A 23,135-nucleotide genomic window follows, 5' to 3' on the forward strand; every position below is an offset into this window, starting at 1 on the left:
GGTGAAGGGAGCACCTGCACCTTAACACTACAAAAACGAAAAAATTCAGGGAAAAAGGGCCAAGTCCAACACAGTGCATACAAATTGAAAGTGGTAGACAACGGCAATGCCCCATCCAGGTCCACTGATCTATCCATGTGGGCAAATGAATAGGCCTCCGCAAATGGCAAGGAGATATCCAGGCCCGAACTTACGTTGAGCCATGTCTCAGTTAAACAACGAAATGTCCCACTCATTGTCATGTTGTAAGTTCCAAATATAGATTTTATGCTTATGAAGAGGCCAAACATTAATAAGGTATGCCTTCAAATCCGTGTGGTTAGATTGTGTGTCTCCCAAACTAAGCTTGTGGAGAGACAAAAACTCATTGTGCACAGTTGTGAGGGGAGTATTAGACACAGTACAACATTCAGAAATACACCTAGAGCATTGAGAACTATATGGCGGCTGTAAGGAGCAGGTCAAAATTCCTCCATAGACTCGAGCCCGATGAGACAATAGAGTTTCTCTACCATACCTAAATTGAGGCATATGATACAACAAAAACGTATGCTGGTCCAGGTGGTGGACGGGCGTAGACCAGCTTGCCTCTGATGTACTGGTGGCACGCCCGCTGCGGGTCCATGCAGCTGTCTGCATAGATCAGAGCAGCCTTTTGACTTCATTAGACAGAGGGCTCTGTTATAATCTCTCCCCAATGTCTGTTTTATGCCCAGGGAAAAGTGTCTATACAAGGCCCTCTTTTCATTAGCACTTTTGGAGCCTACAGAGTCAGTGAACTGGTTGCACACTCCAGGTGCAACCCAGGGAATGCATGTCTGTGGATAGAGGCCATATGCATGGAGAAAAGTTACATGCTGAAACTGAAGCAGCCTAAGACTGTCCTGGTGGGTAATGGCAAGTTCACTCGGCTGGATTGCATTGCACCCCTCGAGTGCTGCCCTGTCTTCTTGACACGAGATTACTTGTGGAAAAGACCACAAGGGGACACTCCCATTATTCGTGCACCACTATGGATCATGTCTTAGCAAGTTCCATTTCACGGGAGTCTCCTGTGCAAAACCGAACAGGTTTCGCACAAGAGATTTACTGGTCGCATTCTTTCTGCACTGGGGCTGCCACGACTGCTGCAGTGTGCACTTTCTTTGAGGAAGTGATCAAGCGGCTCGGCAGGTGAAAATCTCAAGCATTCACGGCCTACGTTAGACCAGAATGTAATTAAGTTGCCCTAGTTTCTGGTCAAAGGGGGTTGGGGTGGATGACGAATGGTCTGGATACTAGGCAACTCTTACATCGTGAGGGCCCAGCACTGGACTGCCTCACAGAAGCATTGTGCAAAAACAAAACACTCATGACCCGTGATTAGCGTAAAAGGCCATTTATTAGTACATGATGGCATATCTTAACTTTATTAACAATAATATCAACTTTATAACTAAGGCATCTTCCCCCATTCATCACGTGGCCACTCAGATCTCACACAAACTTAAATTCCCCAAACGTCATTCCTTGTTCCATCCGTCCCAGGTCCAATCCTTATGTTCTTGCCGTCTCCCCAGGCTCTCTTTCTTTATCTCCCAAACACCATACCATGAACTCACTCCTCACTCTACAAGGTACCGCACACTGCTTATTGACCTGTGCTTTGTTCTTCTTCCCACCCAAATGTGTGGAAGAGCCTGCATGTGACTCTCCACCCCCAAAGACTTCCGCTACCCAGAATAAAGCCATAGGGTGTTTTTCTGCCCCCCGCGCATTCACAACCAGAATGCCACTCAGAGGTGATCACTCCTGCGCCATATGTTCTCATGCCACAATCGGCTCACCATCTCCCACACTTCCATCATGTAGTACGCATTCCCTATTTGTGACGAGTGTACCCCATCGTCCTGAAACAGACATGCTTCTTCCTCTCAAATGCCCCCATGTGGGATCACTTTAATTCCCCTCCCCATGCAGAAAACTCTCATCGCTCTGTTCAGCTTATGACGCATGCCGTACCACCCCTCTAACCCCCCACCACCAGCTGCACCGCTGCACAAATTCAGTCCATATAATGCAAATCCCAGCAAAATTCCGCTTGATGATTTCAAGATCCTGTTGCATGTGTTCAGTGCTTAATTTGAACCGCCAGTGCTTTCTGGTGCACAGCACCCTCACGTAATTGGTTTCCGATGCTCGCACCGGCACCTAATTGTCAACACCATACTTGGAACAGTCTACCACATGGTGGTGCTGCACATCTAATTTAGAGATGAGCAGAACAACGTTTGTTTATGAATACAATATACATTAAAATATTGCTAATACCTACCTCTCCAGCCATTCCTTTAGCTTTGGGGACCTGGAATAATATCAACTGTCGCATTTACATGCAAAAGAGATGGTTAGTAGTTGTTTTGGCAGTGATGACAAGGGCGATGGGTGGTGCAAGCTGCAGTGGCCTCCTGGTCAGAGCCTTGGCACTTAATATTTTACAAATTAAGCACTGCATGTGTTATAAAAGTGTGAAACCAGACAACTGTACCAGATCATTTCCCCAAAAATGAATCTACATCATATCCTGACAATCCGTTTGCGGAACCAGCTTTGTTAAACAGGGCAGCAAATTTCCTCATCGCATTCCACTTTTTCCCCACCATAACACTTAATGTCAGCTGGTGTGTAATCCCAAATTCCTGCTGCATATCTGTTAGTCTGCATGCTTGCCTGCCCAGTGCACAAATGAATGTTTATGTTTAGGGAATTTGTAAAGCGCACGTATACCAACGGTCTCTTGGCGCTGTGGAGAGAGGGAAGTTGTCCTCCAGGGCTCTAGCAGAAGGCTTGAGTAAATAGCCATGTTTTAAGTTTTTTTCCTAAACCTGGTGTATTCCGGAATTTGTCTTATTTCTGTTGGTAGGGAATTCCAGAGTGTGGGGCCCAGTACCGAAAAGCGCAAGCCGCCTGTTCTCTTTCACTTAAATCTCGGGATGTCAGCATATTCATGGTAGCTGATCTAAGATTCCTTCTGGGTAAATATCTTGAGATCTTAGTGGAGATGAACTTAGGGCCTGTTTCGTGAAGTGCATTAAAGACCATGCAACCGGTCTTGAACATAGACCTCTGGATCACAGGCAGCCAATGGAGCTGTTTCATGAGAGGTTTAGTGTCGCAGTGTCTTGGTTGCCGAAAGACTAGCCTGGCAGCTTGATTTTGGATGAGCTGTATGATCCAGGTCACCATCTTTGTCCCTGGACCATACACACAACCTGAATGGAAAGAGAAACAGCATTAGGCCTGGCGTCCGCAGAAACCCCCTTCAATACTTCCCCTTCCCCTTCCCTTTCTGCCAAGTAGAGTAGCAAGTGCATCTATTTTCTGACATAGGATCCACAACAACGTGATGTCCACTTGCCGATCCTATGTATCTGAACCCAGTCCCAACCCACATTTGCCACTGCCATCGCTGGCCTTATCTGAAAGGAGTATGTCCCAAAGGGCCGCTGGATCTTTCCATAGCTGACGCACACCCATACGCAGCACCACCAAAAGTTGAGAAGTCGACATCGGACTCCCACCCTTGTGACAAAAATTTCCTTGTAATACTTCCCCGGCCAGGCCTGAAAATATTGACACTCCTGCATCGGGAACACTGCCTCGTTCCCTCCTTCACATAACCAGACCCATCTGTCCCTACCCTGTTGATCTGTTTTTGATCAGCGCAACCATATTCCCAGCCACCCTGGATCTGTGCGCACTTCCTCATTCAACAAACCCGCCAACCTTGTTGACCCCAACAACTCTGAAACTCTGAAAGCCCCAAAAAACATCCACACCATTCAAAGCGGAAAAATAGCTGCTTTGAACTCATTGGAACAGCAGGGAGGTAGATCCGCCAACAGTTCACCCAAAAATCCAAATGCGATGGCCTCCCTTGGTGCCACCCTCGCCCCACCCCTTTGTCCGCCCCAATCTTTCAACATCCGGCCTAGAATCTCATCCCCGGCAGGGCCAAAGCCCCAATGCAGCTTGCCGTAGACTGAAACGCCAGCCAACTTGCACCCAATGGTGGTAGGCGAAAACGTCCTGTCAATACAAACAAGCATTGGCATAGCCAATAGGTCTCGCCTTTGGGACCTTATAAGTGTTTAGCCATGCAACAGTTGCGTAACTAAATACTTATAAGGTCCCAAAAGCGAGACCAATTGGCTATGCAAAGCGGCCCTGAGGCCGCGAAAGGGAAAGTGATCGCGATCAAACATCAAAGCGGCCGTGCGGCCGAAAGTGAAAGTAATCACGGTAAAACGCGCCGCGCGCGCGCACATGCACTGTAGCTCTAGGCTGGCCTGGTAGCACTTTTTGGAGCCCTCTCAATAAGTCTCGCCAGACCAGACAAAACGTAACACTCTCCTTTTGACCTCATCCTAATCCTGGTCCCATTCCTGTGGCACATTTACTCCGAACGCTCAGAACTCGCTCAACGCAAACCTGTATTCCTTGTGGATGCAGCTAACGATCCCTCAACCAGACCGATGACCCTCATTCACCCATCTCCCAGACATCGTCCGGTAACGGCATCTTGACAGCATCCACCCCTGATGCCAGTGTTCAGAAGCGTTGACACTGCGAATGAGATAAAGCATCTGCAATGCCATTCTGCACTCCAAGTACATGTCGAGCTTTGAAAACAATGTTCAAACGCAGGCAGGTCAGCATAAAGCGTCTCAACAACCTCAGCACCTGCAGGTCCCTGGCCTTCTGTCTGTTAACTAACTCCACCACTGTCATGTTGTCACCTTCTCTCTTCCCCACAATTGTAACGCAACCAGAAAAGGAAAGAATTCTAAAAAGGCAATGATGCACCCCTGCTGTCTCCAATGGTCTGGCCAGTTCCTAGCGCATCAGCGACCTTCCCAAAAGAGCCCAAAACCATGTGCGCCCGCCGCATCAGAAAATATTTGAATCTGCCATTGTGAATTCTCATCCAAAAAGTTCATGGGTACACCATTAAAGTCCTCCAAAAATGTCATCCACACCCCCAAATCAGCCCTGACTGCCATGGAAATCCTGACCCTGTGGGGCGACAAGGTTGCTCAGGACATGGCCATGCCCTGCCGCCTGCAAAACGTTCACCCTGCTCACAGCACGCGGCATGCAAAGTTCAAAAACCCAATCAGCTTCTGTACTTTATGGTGCTTAATCCTGCGCTCTCCCAATACTTCCAACGAGAAAGTCTGTCTCTCCTTCACTTTGGCCTGTGCCATCATAAAAACTGTGTCAAATTCAATGCCCAGAAACTTCAACACCACCAGTGGACTCTCTGACTTCTCCGGCGCCAGGGGCACCCCAAAAACCTCTGCCATCTGTTGGAAATGTTGCAGTGCCATTAAGCACTCACCTGAATCTTTCCTGCCAACAAACAGAAAATTGTCTAGATAGTCAAACACTTCCCTATGGCCACTAGATTTTGTGTTAGACCCATTGTAGGAAGGTACTGAAAATTTCAAACAGTGCACAAGAGATAGCACAGCCCATCTGCAAAACTTTGTCCACATAGAGAAATCCTCCAAACGACATGCCTAGCAATTGAAAGTCCTCACACACTTCGCAAACTTGGTCCCATGACTACAGCTCCGCACCAGCACCACTACATTGTCTACTGACACATACATTACTCTGGAATCCTCCTCAGTGATGTAGTCATTCACTGATGCACCTTCCGGCCTGACAAATGAGGAATGAGCTGGAATTCCCCTTCCACTTTTTTCGGCACTGACCCCAGTGGAGACACAATCATATCTGCCATGGACCACTCAATATAAGATCCTGCTATTCTGCTTTCTGCTACCTCCTTGGCCAGCTTGGTTGCCACAATTTCTGGGAACTCATTTGCTGACCGCAAGTTGTCAGCACACCTGCGTCTCCAAGGACTCTGATAACCCATCCGAAAGCCTTCCGTAAAGCGCCATTCAAGCCACAAACCATCCCCCTCCCCGGATAAATTGCCAGCCAAGGCTGCAAGGCTTCGACTTTAGTGGGAGTAGTTGCCTTTCGTTCCAAGGTGCCCCTGCTGACCCCTCCCCCGGGACTTCTTCCATTGGTCGGCTGGGCTGTCCAGTGTAAAAGATAAGTAATGGGGTGTCTGCCCCCACAGTTGGAACACTCATGTTTAAACTTGCATGGATGTCGGGATTAGAACCCATTGTTATAATTCCACAATACCCCAACATTGGTTCCTGTAGTTTCAGAGTGTAACCCGCCCCCTGTGGGACGGGCTTGGGCTGAAAAGGCCGATACGTGACTGGCAAACTGCTAGCAGTGTGTTGAAGCGGCGGACTGAGTTGACGACATCCACTGCATCCAGAGTTCAACCTCTCCCCAGGGCTTGTGCGGATTCAGGCTCACTGTGTCAGAAACTCCTCATAATAGCTAAGCCATGCAAAACCTCCGAAATGCATCTTGGCCTTCCTGATTATATCCATATATTTGAGGAATGCTATTGCCCTGTCCCAATGCTTCTCAAAGTAAATACCCAAATATATCAGAAATGCAGATGTTCAATTCTCCATATTAATTGGCACTCTCAGGGCACCATGTGAGTTCTCATTCCTCTTCCTCAGAACCGTCTTTTGCCTGGATATCTCTATGCAAGAATTTAAAGACGTGTGCATATTCGTGTTTCCATATTCTGTTCTTAGTCTTGTCAGACAGGTGGGACCCAAGCGGCATTGCCAGCTTCATATAAGGGAGTCTCTTCTCATGCTTATCTTCCTCTGAATCCGTATTGCCCTTATCTTTATGAGACTCTGTAGAACTATCTGACTTGCACCTCTTCTTTTTAGCTGCCTTTTTCTATCTCACATGTTTGCGCGATTCCTTTCCACGTGCAGGTCCGTCCCTTCTGTGAGCACCCTGTCGCCAACCCCTACATACCTCAGTTTTGGTGCTCCCTTCTGAGACTCCCCGGAGCCCCACACCAACCACCATTACCCCGTATCTGAAGGCAATGGTTCCGCCCTTCTTCCTTCTCTCGGCTGGTCGCCCTTGGTGTTTTTCATCTTGTTCTTGACAGCCCTCTGGTCCGCACTTTACTGGCGTAAGACATCAATTGAGGTACAGGTTGTGCGTAACCCTGGGCGGAGTATGTGGAGTGGTGCTCCGCGTAGTTCCACGGAGTTTAAAAAAAACTCAGTGGAACTACGCTCCGTGTCCTTCACCCTCCCAAAGTTATTAAAAATAATTAAAAAGGCACTTACCTGCTGTGTCTGCCTCCTCCTCGCAATGACTGCTCTTTCCTGCCTCCTCCTCGCACTGAATAACCCCTACTTTGTACATCTTGCGTGTGCACATGTGCATTCGCAAGACATACAACGTAGGGGTTATTCAGTGCCTTGGGGAGGCAGGAGAGAGCAGCCATTGCGAGGAGGAGGCAGCCGAGGCAGACACTGCAGGTAAGTACCTTTCTAATTATTTTTAATAACTTTGGGACGGTGGAGGGGCCGGCTAACTACGCTACGCCACAGAGTCGTAGTTTTGCTTGAACTCTGTGTTTGCAGTGGAACGCGGTGTAGACAAAACTACACAAATTCCGCTGACGGAGCATAGTTACCCGCCCAGTGACGCGAGATATCTGCCTGCCCATCTCCTCTTTCTCACGCAACTCACCCTCTTCCCATTCATCACTCTTACAGTCCAAAACAAGGGCATTCTCACAAGCACCCTCCTCATGCTCCGCCTGGCATACTCCTTTCGATCTGTCTCGCTCGCACACATCCATATTCAATGAGGACTCCTTGACCTGACTAAATCAGGCTGCGCGCTCCTTAGGAGTAGGGTTGGCCACCGCAAACCCCCGATATCTTCTGGCCAGCATCTTGTGGCCATAGTGTGCCCTGCTGGTGCTGCCCCCCCATCTGTCATAATCCGTCGCCGACCTTCCTAGAGAACCCCCGGCTGCACAAACCAGGAGGGCCTGTGCATCACCGGGCCCACTAGCCATGAAAGATGGCCACCTATCCTCCCTCAGGGGCCTCCCTGCCGAAACCCTTATATATTGCCACACTCCCATGCCCTTGGTACCGGTCCTGTCATTAACTGACCCCTGTACCAGTTTTGTCCACCTGTGCCTGCTCCCTGGCCAAGTAGTCCTCTTCCTCGCATGCCCTGCCTATTGCTATTCAGCGTACTTTGGTCTCCTGGACCAAACGGCACTGTTCTCTGATCTGGGCCTCTATGTCTACAGATGCCCATCTGTTAATGTGGGCCCCAAGGCCCCTTATCCCCAGGGTCTGGTATGCCCCCAGCGTTGGCTGTCTCTGTCTTACCCCCTTCCCACTCCTGAGTGTCAACCCATGTGCCCTTTGATTTTTTAAGGGCCGGGCCCTTGGCTCTTTGCTGTCTCTCACGTGTTAGTAGTGCAGGGGGACCCATACTCTGGCTCCTCCCCTCCCTCACACCTGAGTTGGAGGCCTGGTTGGCTCACAACCTCGCAGTGCTGGGCATCCTTTGCTGCCATGAAGCCTTGTTCATGGTGAGGCCCGGCCCCACCCAAGGCGTCCTCAGCGCCCCCAGTGCCCTGGGCTGTGCAATCTCTTGCAATCTGGCTAGGAGGCTCAAGAGCCTCCCGCCCTTGCCTGCGTACCCTCTCCGCTAACTTACTTTAAACTTGCCTCACCCAGAATCTGGGAGGTATGCCGCAACGGTGGCCATATCTCCCACGCCACTGATCACTGTCTTTATTTCCACTATACCTCCCCCCTGGTGATGCACAGAGTCCAGGATAGGCAGTTCACACCTCTCCGGACCCTAATAAGACTTCCCCATGACGCGCCCCTTCCCCCAAACCACCTATCCCCACCCTTGTGCACGAATCCCGAAGCAAAAGACTAGTCTGCGACATGCTTTTCCCCGGGGGCTGTCATAACAGAGGGATATGACTGCACAACACCACAGTGGTTTGGTTGGGCAGGCCTGCCATGAAGTGGGTGCTGCTGTTGCCAAGAGGGCAGGAGGCACTGTAAACCTGATTCAGTAATGATACCCTTGGGTGAATGTTAGAAATGGGGGTCTCTAGTAGTCAGGGTAAGGGGGAAACACACTGTAGATAACCCCTGCTCACCCCCTTGGTAGCTTGGCACAAGCAGACAGACTTATCCCCAAGGCAATGTGTAAAGTGTTTGCACCAACACCCACAGTAACACAGTGAAACACCACAAATGAACACCACACAGGTTGTTTATAAAAATAAAGTTATTTTTATCTAAATTTAGGCAAGACCTAAACGACAGGAATCCAACATATGCATATACTTGTAATTGACTTTTCAAGATGGTATGGAAATCACTTGTAGGTTCTTGTTTCTCTGTGTAATTACTTAATAAACTATCAAGAGTACAGTTCAACACGGTGCTCGTTACGGGCTCTTCGCCACATGCAGCTGACTCGCGGTCAGCGATTGCCAAAATATGCCCCAAATGCTTTTGGAGTGAAAAAGAAGCTCAAACTCCAGCCCCGGTACCACCGATCCTCATGTGGCAGGTAAGGCCCACTGTGATTGCTCGAGCGGAGTCTCGCACTCGGAAGGGGGAAGAGGCCGAGAGGAGTCTCTCAAAATACGCACCCCGCCTCAGGCGGCGACACACGCACGCTCACTGGACTTGGTCCAAGCGTTACCTGGGTGGGTGCAGTCTCTTTCTCTCCTCGCGGCTTGGCGTCCCACTGGGAGGCTTCTCATTGACGGCGGCTGTTCCTCGCAGGGAGAGTTGTGTTGCTAGGCGACGCCTCGCCGCTGATCGGCTCCCGGCGCAGCTCCTTGATCTTGGGCAGATGAACTCACAGATATCTCTTTGGCAATAAAAGGCTCGGGCCGGCGGCAGGGAATTCTCGCAGCTCCTTGTCGATGACGGCCCGGGCCGGTGGCGGTGATGATCGCAGCACTTCGTTGGTCATGCTGCTGATTGTAGAAGGGCGCAGGACTGTTTCTAGACACACAGTCACAGTATAGGTCCCACAAAGGTCTCAGGCTGAAGAAAGCACACGCACACAGCGTCGCTGAAACGGCAGGGGAACTTTGATGTTCCCGAGTTCCCAAAACAGGAGGTCTCAGGCCCTCTGAGACTTTCTCTTCAGGACACAGCACATAGCAAAGTCCTTTTGCCAGCAGGGGGGACACAGCACACAGCAAAATCCCTTGTCCTCTCCTTAGTTGAATCAGCAAACTGCAGTCCAGCCCCAGACACACAGCAAGGGCAGCACTTCTCCTCAGTCTCTTCAGCTGTTCTTCTTTTGGCAGAGGTTCCTCTTGATCACGAAGTAGTCTAATTTTACAGAGGTTTCAGCTCTTACTTTTATACCCCAAAGGTCTTTGTTTTCTATGTGCTAGGGTCCTGGACCCAGTTCAAACCAGTTATGGGTGCACTCTGTCAGTGCACAACTTCTTCCTTTGTGAATGTGGGTCAGGGTCTTCAGACGCACCGCAGGAGGTGGAGCCAGCATTGTGGAAGGTAGGCACAGCCCTATTCAGGCCCAGGTGCTACTCCTCCCACCACTCCAAATGCAGATAGGTCTATTCAGCCAAGTGCTGACTCACCCAGACTCCTGGAGCCACCCCAGGCCCTGTCACTCTCAAACCAGACAGTCAATCAACAAACAAGAAGAGGCACACAGAAAGGATGAACAAGAAAATAGCCACTTTCTAAAAGTACTATTTTCAAACACAGAATTTAAAAAACATCTTTCCTAAAAGATGTGTTATTAAATTCTGAGTTCAGGGATACCAGACTCCAATTTTCTATCTCACTCCTATGGGAAGATATGCAGGTGAACATGTTACACAGCATTCCCCATTCTGGCCTATGGGCAAAATAGCCTTTCAATAGTGAAAAACAAAATTGGCAGTATTTCACTATCAGGACATGGTACGCACATCAGTACATGTCCTTCCTTTCATTTACACTGCACCCTGCCCAGGGGGGTACCTTGGGCCTGCTATAGGGGTGTCCTATGTGCACCGAAAGGGAAGGGTATGGCCTGGCAAGTGGTTGCACTTGTCAGGGAGACATGGCAGTTAGCAAACTGCGTGCAGGCACTGCGGTGGCAGGCCTGAGACCCCTTTTTAGGGCTACTCATGTGGGTGGCACAACCAGTGCTGCAGGCCCACTAGTAGCATTTGATTTACCAGCCCTGGCACACTTGGTGCACTGTACTAGGGACATACTAGTAGATCAAATATGCTGATCAGGGATAACCAATTAAATAACAATTTACACAGGGAGCACTTGCACTTTGGCACTGATCAGCAGTGGCAAAGTGCCCAAAGCATCTAAAGCAGCAAAAACGAAATCCAGCACAGGGTCAAAAATACAGGAGGTAGAGGGAAACAGACAGGGGTAACTACGCCAAGGATGCCAGGTCTAACAGGTGTAAGTGAAGGAGTGCCTACAAGGGATTTTGTTCGCAATTGTAGTTAAATAGTTGTTTACAACACAATCATTTTTTGTTCAACCTGATCAGTGATGAACTTGTGATTTAAACACAGAAAAAGGACAATTGCTTTTCTTATAAATTAACCAATTTTGATGTAGATATCAATTGTATGACAACAGGGCAATCTTTTCTTCAAAAAGACAAATATTTAATATGTACAAAAATGAAACCAAGGGAATTATATTCGGAATCAACCAAGCATAATGTTAAAAGTTTTACAACTTAACCTATAAAACACATATGCAAACATCTATTCCAAGAACTCAAAGAGGTAAACGGTCTGAAAAAACAGAAAACGGTTCCTCCAAATCAAAAGATGGTAAAGGAAATAGATGTACTGTTGACGTTTCGGTCTGTGTTGGCAGTGAGACCGTCAGATCATCTTCAGGGCTCGAAGTTGATTGTAAAGCCAAAATGTATCCCTGTGTACACAACATGTAAAAACGTAATACATTGTCACTTGAACCATAAATTCTCAATTTAAAAAGAAGAGAAAGACGCACCCGTGAAAAGAGAGAAAAAAGGGCAATCAAATATGCCCAGTGTATATCTCTAGTACCTTAGCCCCAGGTTTTGGGAAAGGAGATGACCAAATCCATGTTTTTAAGGGCGTTCATTCTTTGCAGAGAAAGGAAAGAACAGGAGTTAACTTATCAGCTATTAATGCTTAAAAACTACTGATTTCAAACAATTGCTTACTTCTACGATTTCTTTGAAGGAAGTGGGCTCAATAGAGTCACGGCGCCAAGGGAATTTCTCCAAGTTGTTAAAAAACTGTCCTCATGGAGAAAAAAGTTTGGAACATATATTTTAGGATACCTGATCAATGAATAGTGATCAGCTGTAATTTAGACGGTCTCTATGTATTTAGAAGGTTTATTTAAATAAGTTAAAGGTATATTTTGTATAGCCAAAATAATCAGTACGGTCAGTCACCCTAACAAACGGTCTATGTTATCGTTATCTACTGGGTGGTATTAAAACAGATATTGAAAAGACAGTGGGTAATATTGCAAACATAAACAAATTGAAATCACTCAGCGTAGGGCCTGCATGTGGGCGACTATCGGTTAGGATCGAAGCATTAAGTGTAAGGGGCCGATGAACGCTACTCTGTCTTGGATAGAGTCCCATTTGCGGTTCATATATAAAGATGGAGTCCAATTTAAATGCGGTTATGGCAAAAGCAGATTAATATTTTCTTTTTATATCAAGCGATGCTAAATTATCTGCGAAACCTTGTATCTCATATTGATTGTTTTCCACAACATACATAGTCAATTTGTCTATCGCGTGCAAAAATAACTCAGAAGCTCTAACGGTAACTGCACCTGCGGTTATTCTATGTCAATTTGCATGTTACATATTCGAAAAAGAAGGCTTACCTATAGCCAAATACTTTTGAGGTAAAGTTGAAAGAGTACGCTGCCAGAAACGCGGTCTTGTGCAGCCTCTAGAGGAATCTAAAGGACCGGCAAAGGAATGTAGTGGATATGAGACAATTCAAATTTAAGGATATCTCATTCCGTATGTGGTCATACTAAAAACAAAGGGGGGCTTACCAAATCACATTCGATAGGTCTTCGAAAATGCGCTAACCGTCGCGTTGTAGGTCGCAAACAAGCATGGTGTTATGGAGCCGGCGTTTAAAGAAAAGTGCTTCCGAGGACCGAGCTTTCGAAGACGGACTAAAAGCTGGCTATCAGATGGTTCAGCAAGTGCATCGGCCATCTTGAAAGGTGTTTATAATCAGTCTTTTCAAATAAATGTTAGTGCAAAATTGTTTCTCACAGAGTAAAAGTCCTGGAGATTATGGTTTGCATATAAAGAAGTAATTAAAAAATTTCTGGTAGTAGCCAATTGCTTGACTGATCACAATTGTTTAGAGCTTGTGTGTAAAGAGCCAGGGAAAGTGCCGGTATTTGTTCAAGGACAGCAAAAGTAACGTGTAAAAAATATAGATTCTGAAAAAGGGAGGAAGGTGAATAAAGAGCAAAAGGACAATATGAATACTCTTATAAATCATATTTAAAAACTTACATATTGACATTCCTAATACATATAAATACATTTATCATGAATAAGGCTCATTATTTACAGCACAATTATGATGTATTGTGCTTGAAAACATATTTGTAATTTTAGTATTGCATGTGAACCAATATGGATAGAAAAAATATGGGTAACACCATAAATACAAATTGAAAATACCAGAGCTGCAAACATAGAGTTGAAAACAGTAAGATGGTACAGTAACAGTGACTTCAGTTGTTTACAGTTAGCAAGAAGAAACAGTCAATTATCTAAGTAGCAATTTAAATTAAATAAACAGTAAGGACTAATTCAATCAGCAATCAGGTTCAATGTACAGAGATCATAATTCAGTGATTACATTAACATATGCATGCAAGGGTATTTCAGTGGCAGAATTCAGACCTTTGTTGATACTATCAGTCCGACAAATCCATTGGTTCTCTTTCAGAATAAGGGAGCGGGCAACATTAGAATATCTAATTGAAGGTTTTACCACTGTGATGACCCACCAGAGCATATCTTTCTCGGTATGTTTTGCCTGACTGTAGTGGTCGACTAATGGGGCATTATCGACTTTACAGCGAATCCTAGACTGGTGTTGAAGGATTCTTTTCTTGACCATTTGTGTAGTTTTCCCTATACAGTGAAGACCACATGGGCATTGAATACAGTAAACAACATTACTGGTGTTGCAGTTCGAGAAGCTCCGGATTGTAGTAGTTCTTCCATTAAGATCAAAAGATTTGATATTTTTAGTAGTGCTACATGCAGCGCATTTGGTACATTTATAATGACCTAGGAGTGGAACAATCTGTCTCATATTGTCCACAACGTGATTGTCCTGTGGTTCATATGTATGCACCAAACGATCTTTTATATTTGGACCCCCTTTGAAAGAGAACATGGGTCTTTCATCAAGTCCGGGAATGCCATCGAGTAATGGCCAATGTTTCTTAACTATCTTTTTGATGTTATTAGTTGATGTTCCAAATGTGGTCACACAGACAAGTTGTGGTTGTGTAGCTTTACTCTGAACCTCTAGCAGCACTTCACGGTTTTTATACCACGCGCGCTTCAAAGATCTTTTAAGAAGCTTGTTGGGGTAACCACGTGCGTGTAGTTTCTCTTTAAGTTTCCTTGCCTCCAAGAAATAGTCCTCCCTCCTAGAGCAATTCCTGCGAAGATGCAAGAGCTGCCCGAAGGGGAGTCCATCCCTTAACGCCGGTGGATGGTGACTATTATATTTGAGCAGCGTATTCCTAGCAGTTGGTTTAGTAAAAAGGGTCGTATAGAGTGAGTTGTTCTCATCAGATACAATCGAGATGTCTAGAAAGTTCATGCATTTGTTGTCACATTCTAGTGAAAATTTTAAAATGTGGATTCCGGGTGTTATTCCAAGTATGGAATTCAAGTAACAATTATTTGTTCCCTCTCCATATAAAGAAGACATTGTCTATGTATTTTAACACATGATGTTGGACATGTAGGGATTCAAGGTACCATAAATGAACTTGTTTTCAAAGTCCGCAACATAGATGTTAGCAATGTCTGGGGCGTAAACAGCACCCATTGCAACACCTTTAAGTTGCTGGAAAAAACTGTTCTCAAATAAGAAGAAATTCTCACACATGGAGATTCTTATGCATTCAATAATGAATTCTGTAGGGACATTATGGGATCTAGGACGTTCATCTAAAAGAAGTTCAATGATGTTAAGGGCATCAAGCTGTGGAATGTTGGTAAAAAGACTTTCTATGTCCATGGTAACAAGCAGTTCGCAAGTGGTGTCAAAGCTATGATTCTCAACTACATTGATTACTGCTGTTGTATCTCTTATGTAGGTTGCCACCTCTGTAGCAAAGGGTCGACTAAAGAAATCTGCGTACTGGGCTAATGGCTTAAGGATTGAATTGCACCAGAGACAATAGGTCTCCCTGGAGGTTCATTGATGTTTTTATGCACTTTAGGCAAAATATAAAGTGTGGGTACCGTTGGTGATGTATTGATCAAAAAAGAGACCTCTTTTTCGCTCAGCCAACCTCCTTCGAAGCCCTGTTGACTTAGTAGAGCAATCAATTTAGCAAGACGGTTAGTGGGGTTACCTGTCAGTTTCTTGTAGTGTGTTTGAATAGATAGTTGTTTTAGGACCTCAGATCTATAGGCCTCCCTGTCCCAAAGAACTATACCACCACCCTTGTCTGCTGGCTTGATTATTGTTCCTGGGAGGGTCTGGAGATTTTGCAATGATTTCTGTTCATCTTTGGTCAGATTGTATCTGATTGATGATTTCTTTTTGAACATATTATCAATCAATTTGTATTTGTGGTGCTACCCATATTTTTTCTATCCATTTTGGTTCACAAGGAATACTAAAATTACAAATATGTTTTCAAACATAAAACATCATAATTGTGTTGTAAATAATGAGCCTTATTCATGATAAATGCACTTATATGTATTAGGAATGTCAATATGTAAGTTTTTAAATATGATTTATAAGAGTATTCATATTGTCCTTTTGCTCTTTATTCACTTTCCTCCCTTTTTCAGAATCTATATTTTTTACACGTTACTTTTGCTGTCCTTGAACAAATACCGGCACTTTCCCTGGCTCTTTACACACAAGCTCTAAACAATTGTGATCAGTCAAGCAATTGGCTACTACCAGAAATATTTTAATTATTTCTTTATAAGCAAACCATCATCTCCAGGACTTTAACTCTGTGAGAAACAATTTTATGGCAAGACCGGAGGCTCCTATTATGTTTTCTTATCTTGCATTTATTCCAATAGCAGCTCAGATAAGAACTAAGACTACAGTTCCCAGAGGGCCAAGCAGAACAACTGGTCAATGGGAACGCAATAAAACAGAACCTTATAACCAATCAGAGTGTAATAGCATGAATAACGTCACAACTGACTGCGAACAGTCCTCTTTTCTTGCTGCTCGCAGTCAGATAATTGACTTATCTTTGTTGCTCTTCTCATTTCTTGTTATTTGGGTGTAATTGTATTATTTTTAATGTATTTTGTTCTGTATTTGGTTAATTGGTTCATGCGGAGCTTACCGCTCCATTTCTAATGTCTTTTGCCGCTTCTTTCCCTGTTCCGCTCCGTTTCCCCCCGCTCGCGGTTGGTTCCAACCGTTGCGCTGTGGCAGTTAACTTTCTCTTCCTCCCACCCCTCACCCCGTAAATTGATTACGCGAATCTACAGCATAACGCAAAAAAAGTCACCTATAATTATATGCACTACAAGAGCAGAATGGGAGAATGACTCCAACCTCAGGAAAAACAATGGCAATATTGCTGTTCACAATTAGAAAGCCTCTCCCCCAATTATAGACTAAGACTGATTCGTTTTAACTTTCTACACAGACTATACCGGACGCCCTCCCAGCTGCATCGTATGGGAATTTACGCGGACACGAAATGTTGGAGATGTGGGGCCCAGGGGGCCACATTCTCCCATCTAGCATGGAACTGCAGATCTATTGAGTGCTTTTGGATGGCAGTTTTGGGGCATATCAGGCAAATAACTAATAACGAGGTAAGGGCATCCCCGCTGACGGCACTCCTGGGCTACGTGGCCGAAGTAGTCCCGGAAACTTATGTCCATGCTACTCTTATTAGCTAAAAGGCAGGTTGTGCTCAATTGGAAGAAGCGACGAGCCCCTACAATAGCAGCATGGTTGAATAATGTAATATACTGCAAGGACCAGTTGTCCGATTATTGTGAATTAATGCCTAGCAGATCCAGACCTTTGGATATTTGGCAACCATTCGTTACCTGGCTAGACGCGGGAGGTTCAGACTTATGCAGGAACTAAGCGGATATGCTGGTGTGGAGCGGCTGGGGCTGGGGGTAATCACTAAACATCTCGGACTGGGATCTAGGGTATGGGGAACAAGATGTGAGGATCCAGAAAAGTGACATGAAAGGGTATGGAAGATCGGACCAACTATATCACTCATATACATCACACGACATACAGGATGGCACTACAGTCCATTCGAATTTGGCAGGTGGGAGGAGGCAGAGGGGGGTTACTGTTAAGTTAAGTTCAGATTTATTGAATATAAACTCATGACATATGCTGTGACAGTCTCATCAGAAGACAATGGGGATGCTGCTACACGAATGTTTGACTTCGCTGCCGGCCCGTTGGGTTGTAGGCATGAAAGCTGTGTCCTGAGAGTCAAGTAACAGTACATTCTGTGCTGCCGGCCTCCGGGTTGTGTGCATTCTCTTCCTCCCTCATGGAGTGCGCGCGTCTCCTGTCTTTGCTGCCTCTCAATTCCAGAGCTTCTGTTAGCTCGTATTTCCTCACACCCCTGAGGGGAGTGGCCCAGTTGTGTTCCTCCCTCTCTTTTCGTCCTTTTCAGCCTTATTGAACCCATGCCTGCCCTTGTTTATCTCCTTCGCTGGGTCCATGGAGATTGACAGTTCCCCCGGTTCGAACCGGCAGCATGAGGAAGGCGAGGCCTTCAAGCATGATTTGAATACATTTATAAATAACTCTGTGGAGACTGCGGTGGAAACGTCTATGAAGCATTTTGCAACGGGCATGGAAAATTCTATGATTAGCCTGTTGTCCAAAGCTTTGGCCCAGACTGCGGGGGATAGCAGAAAAAGAAAGGTGGTTCCCTCCGTTTCTATATCTGTTCCTAATACTGTGTCACGTTTGAATAGCGACGTCTCCTCGCATTTGACTGAGGACTATGTGCCTCCCAGGCCTCCTTCTAAGGAGGGGTTGTTAAGTTCAGATGGTAAACGCAAAAATAAATCAAAGCATACAGAGGCACCCAAAAATTTGGTCATTTCCACCATTATGGACACAGACAATGACATGGATGACGCAGATGATGATTTATTTGACCTCTTTGATATGTCTGATCCTCCCTCCCCTCCTGCAAAAGAATCAAAGTCCGAGTCCTTTACTTTTGAACCTCTCTTGGACTCTGAAGGGGTTCCCATGTTTGACCCTTCCTCTCACCTTGGTGATCACATTTCCGACAGACTTCGTCTTCCCTTGGACACTTCCGCTAGATCTAGGTTAAAGTCTGAGTGTCCTAAACCCTCTTTAGCTGCGAAAGTTACCGTCGTCCCTTCCATTGACCAACCTTTGCTCACCTTTTTCTCAAAGTTTGGCAAAGGTCCTTGCAAAGGGGTGAAAAAAGCCTGGTCCACCGGCCAGGATAAACTTCTCGATGTGTTGGGTCCTTTGGCTCGCTTTTGTGACTTAGCAGAATCTGCTCGTCTGGAGGGAACTGATTTGTCTGCAGAAGATATCTCACTGTGGGTCCAGCGAGCCTTTTGTCTTTTAGGGAATGCCAATGCCGCGATTACACACGAACGCCGCAAGGGGCTTCTTATTAAACTTGACCCCAAATTGGCTAATCTAGCCCCACAGGACCCAGTTATTAAGGCGAATGGTCTTCTCTTTGGAGATTCTCTTGTTAAAGATCTCAGCAGGTTTGTCACTACCTTCGCCTCCTTGGATAAGGCGCAACAGTCAATCAAAAAAGGTTTTTTCCCTCGGGTTTTTGGACGGGCTGGCAGAGGCAGGGGTCGCTCTTCCGGCTGCTCCTATCCCAACCAAGGCTCCAGGGGTTCCTTCAACTCCAGTTTCCAAGAGTACAAGCCTCATTTCTACCCACAAAGAGGTCGTGGATTCAGAGGTCGAGGTCAGAAATCTTCCGCAACAACAACCAACAAGGTAGGTCTCTCACCTCCTCCCCGGTGGGGGTCATCTAAAACTGTTTCTGCAGAAGTGGCAAACTCTCAACGCAGATCCTTGGTTCCTAAATACAGTCCAAGGTTATCTTATAGAGCTTTATGCGCTGCCTTCCCAAACTGTGTTCCCTCCTCCTCCTGGTTTTTTCAGCGGAAATGTCTCCGCTCATTTCTCTGGAGGTCCAATGCCTTCTCCAAAAACAGGCCATTCAAATCACTCCTTTAGATCCAACAGGGTTTCACAGTTCTATTTTCCTGGTTCAGAAAAAGAACAAAAAGAAGCATTCAGTTATAAATCTGAAATGGTTCAATCAATTTGTGGTGTGTCGCCACTTCAAAATGGAGACCATCATTCATTTACGAGATACCCTTCGGCCAAACGATTGGATGATCCGGTTAGATTTGCAAGACGCATACCTCACCATTTCGATTCACCCTTCTCATACCAAGTTTCTTCAATTCCAATGGTTAGGCGTAACCTATAGTTTCTGTTCTCTTCCTTTCGGTCTGTCTTCAGCACCATGGTGCTTTACAAAAGTCATGAAACCAGTGGTGGCTTACCTGCGATCCCTCGGGATCAGGCTTATAATATACTTAGACGACATTTTGATCATGAACATAGACAAACAACATCTTCTGTCCGATCTCCACACCACTAAATCTTTACTCCTAGATCTTGGTTTCCTTATCAATCACGAAAAGTCTATGCTCCTTCCTTCTCGAAGTATCGATTTCTTGGGCTTCCTCATGGACTTTTCCACGGCGTCTCTCCTGCTTCCACAGTCAAAGGTCTCTACCAACAAGTCAGAGATTTCTCACATCCTTCGGACCTCTCTTATATCTCTCAGCTCTCTCGCAAGAATCGTCGGCCTACACTCTGCTTCCATTCAAGCCATATTTCCAGGTCCCCTCCATTATCGTGCCCTTCAATGTCTAAAAATCAGACATCTCCATCAAGGCTTAGCCTACGCCGACCTTATCGCTTTGGCTCAAGAGTCTCCCATCGAGCTTCAATGGTGGATCGACCATTTAGATGTTTGGAATGGGCGAACTATCTTCGCTCCTGCCCCAGATATTGTATTAGAATCAGATTCAAGCCTGTTGGGTTGGGGTGCCCGTTGTGGGCCAATATAGACTGGCGGTACATGGTCTCGCGAGGAGTCGAAATTGCACATCAATTGTTTCGAGATGCTTGCAGGCTCCTTTGCGATTCAAAGCCTCACAAAGAACAGAGTTCGGTGTTCCATTCTCCTTCGTATGGACAATGTTTCTGCGGTTTGTTACATCAACCATCTAGGTGACACCAAATCCAAGCCCCTCGCAGAGTTAGCAAAGATCCTTTGGGAGTATTTCCTGTCAAACAAACTTTCGCTGACAGCAGAGTATCTTCCGGGAGATCTCAATTCTGTAGCAGATTGGCACTCGCGCTACCTTCGGGACTCCAGCGATTGGAAGATGCTTCCATCCGTCTTCCGATCTATATCTCAAAAATGGGGCCCTTTTCGTGACGATCTTTTTGCTTCTCGCCTCAACACACAATTGCCTCTTTTCTTCAGTTGGCGCCCGGATCCTTCGACCCTAGCTACGGATGCTTTCCTTCAGGATTGGTCCCTTAACCTCAACTATGCCTTTCCTCCTTTCCTCATGATCAACAGAGTGCTTTTCCAAGTACGGCGCCAGTCGACTTCCTTGGTCATAGTGGTTCCATTCTGGCAATCTCAGGTTTGGTTTCCTTCCCTTCTGGAGATGGTGGTGGACTTCCCGGTTCTCCTCCCTGCACGCAAAGACTTACTTCTGAACCCCTTAGGGTATCCACACAGTCTTATCCTGGACAATTCTCTGGTTCTGTCAGCATGGAAAGTGTCCAGCCTGTCCCTCCTGATTTCCTCATTTCGCAAGAGGCTTCTCTTTTTATCAGCAAAGCCTGGGCCCCTGGGACCTCCAAAGCATATAAGTCTGTTTGGTCTTTATGGGCAAGCTGGTGTCTGGAAAGACATATCGATCCCTTTTCAGCTCCTCTGAATTTTGTGGTCAATTTCTTGGCTTCTGAAGCCAGCGCAGGTAAGTCCTACAGAAAGGTCAATTTGTATAGATCTGCCATTTCCCTTAATCATACCCCGATTGACGGCAAGCCAGTTGGCGTTTACCCTTTGATCTGCCGCCTTCTGCGAGGAGTTCGGTTTTCCAAACCTCCGTTGGCTAAGTATTCTAACTTATGGGATGTTAATGTAGTGCTTAAGCTGTTTTCTGATTGGCCAGACAATTCTGCCCTTTCTCTAAAAATGTTGTCTGCTAAGCTTACCATGTTATTGTGTCTTGTTTTTATCAAACCTGTTTCAGATGTTAAAGCATTGGATATTTCCTCTCGTCAGTTTTCTCCTACAGGTGTTTTGTTTCAGATTAATAGACGGACAAAGACAAATTTAAAGTCTGGTTTTTATCCTTATTTCCCTTCCCATCCCAAATTATGTGTAGGACAATGTCTCAAAGTGTATGAGCAAAGAACTTTTGATCTCAGAACGTCCTCTCACTCCCAACTTCTCATTTCTTTTTGTAAGCCCCATCTTCCCGTTTCCTCTGCTACTCTGGCCCGTTGGGTTTGTTGGGTCATGTCCCTTGCGGGCATCAAGGTCTCTGTTTTCGGAGCCCATTCCACCAGGGGAGCCATGGCCTCCAAAGCTTTTTGGGCAGGCTCTCGTTTGGAGGACATTTTGAGATCTGCAGATTGGTCTAATGACAATGTTTTCCAAATGTTTTATTGCAAACCTGTTGTTACCGCTGCTTCTTTGTTGGTTGATATGCTTTGAACAAGCATAATAGGGGCCTCCGGTCTTGCCATAAAATGTAGATTTTCATAATAGATTATGACGGAAAGTCTTAATTTTATTGAAGACACGGAGGCGGGTGTTATCCCACTTCAACACTTCTAATCTGTGTTTCTCCCTCCCTACAGCGACTCCAGAGTTGCCTCCTGCATCTTCGTGATTGGACTAATAATCTGCAAGAGCGGTCACCACCTCGTCTTGATGACTCTCCCTCCTGTTTGGCTTCAAGTGACAATGTATTAAGTGTTTACATGTTTTGTACACAGGGATACATTTTGGCTTTACAGTCAACTTCAAGTCCTGAAGATGGTCTGACGGTCTCACTGCCAACACAGACCGAAACGTCGACAGTACATCTATTTCCTTTACCATCGTTTGATTTGGAGGAACCGTTTTCTGTTTTGTCAGACCGTTTGCCTCTTTGAATTCTTGAAATAGATGTTTGCATATGTGTTTTATAGGTTAAGTTGTAATACCTTTAACATTTTGCTTGTTTGATTCTGAATATAATTCCCTTCGTTTCATTTTTGTACATATTAAATATTTGTGTTTTTGAAGAAAAGATTGCCCCGTTGTCATACAATTGATATCTACATCAACATTGGTTTATTTATAAGAAAGGCAATTGTCCTTTTTCTGTGTTTAAATCACAAGTTCATCACTGATCAGGTTGAACAAAAAATGATTGTTTTATAAACAACTATTTAACTACGATTGCGAACAAAATCCCTTGTAGGCACTCCTTTACTTACTCTTGATTTCATTGTCCAAGCCTCCAAGGGTTTATTGGGTTTGCCCGTTCTTCCACTAGGTCTAACAGGTGGCAACTGTCTCACGCAGCTAGAGCAACAAGAGCTTTTGTATAGGATGAAGGCTGGTTTCACAACCGTCGCCAGACTGCTCCGTCTCACCAATGTCCTGTTGTCTGAGGTGATAGCAAGATTCAAATGGAAGGGGGCTGTAAACCGTTGCACAGTTAAAAGGTCCAGAAGGAAGCTGAGCATTTTAAAGAGTAAATTGTGCAGGAGCATAGGCTGGGAGTTTGTCAGGCACAGCCTGTTTTACCTCAAGATG

The 23,135-nt window shown here is 45.7% G+C and overlaps 1 long non-coding RNA gene across 1 annotated transcript in view; it reads left to right on the forward strand.

Annotated features, from left to right (window-relative positions):
* Positions 1–22,623, forward strand: part of LOC146871059 (uncharacterized) — a 95,017-nt gene extending 72,394 nt beyond the window's left edge. Inside the window, exon 2 of the long non-coding RNA XR_014959497.1 lies at positions 22,190–22,623. This is a non-coding gene — a long non-coding RNA (uncharacterized LOC146871059). The remainder of the gene's footprint in view (positions 1–22,189) is intronic.
* Positions 22,624–23,135: the final 512 nt, after the last annotated feature.

Source organism: Triturus cristatus, chromosome 1_1 (assembly GCF_964204655.1).
Source record: "Triturus cristatus chromosome 1_1, aTriCri1.1, whole genome shotgun sequence".
Classification (NCBI taxonomy): domain Eukaryota; kingdom Metazoa; phylum Chordata; class Amphibia; order Caudata; family Salamandridae; genus Triturus; species Triturus cristatus.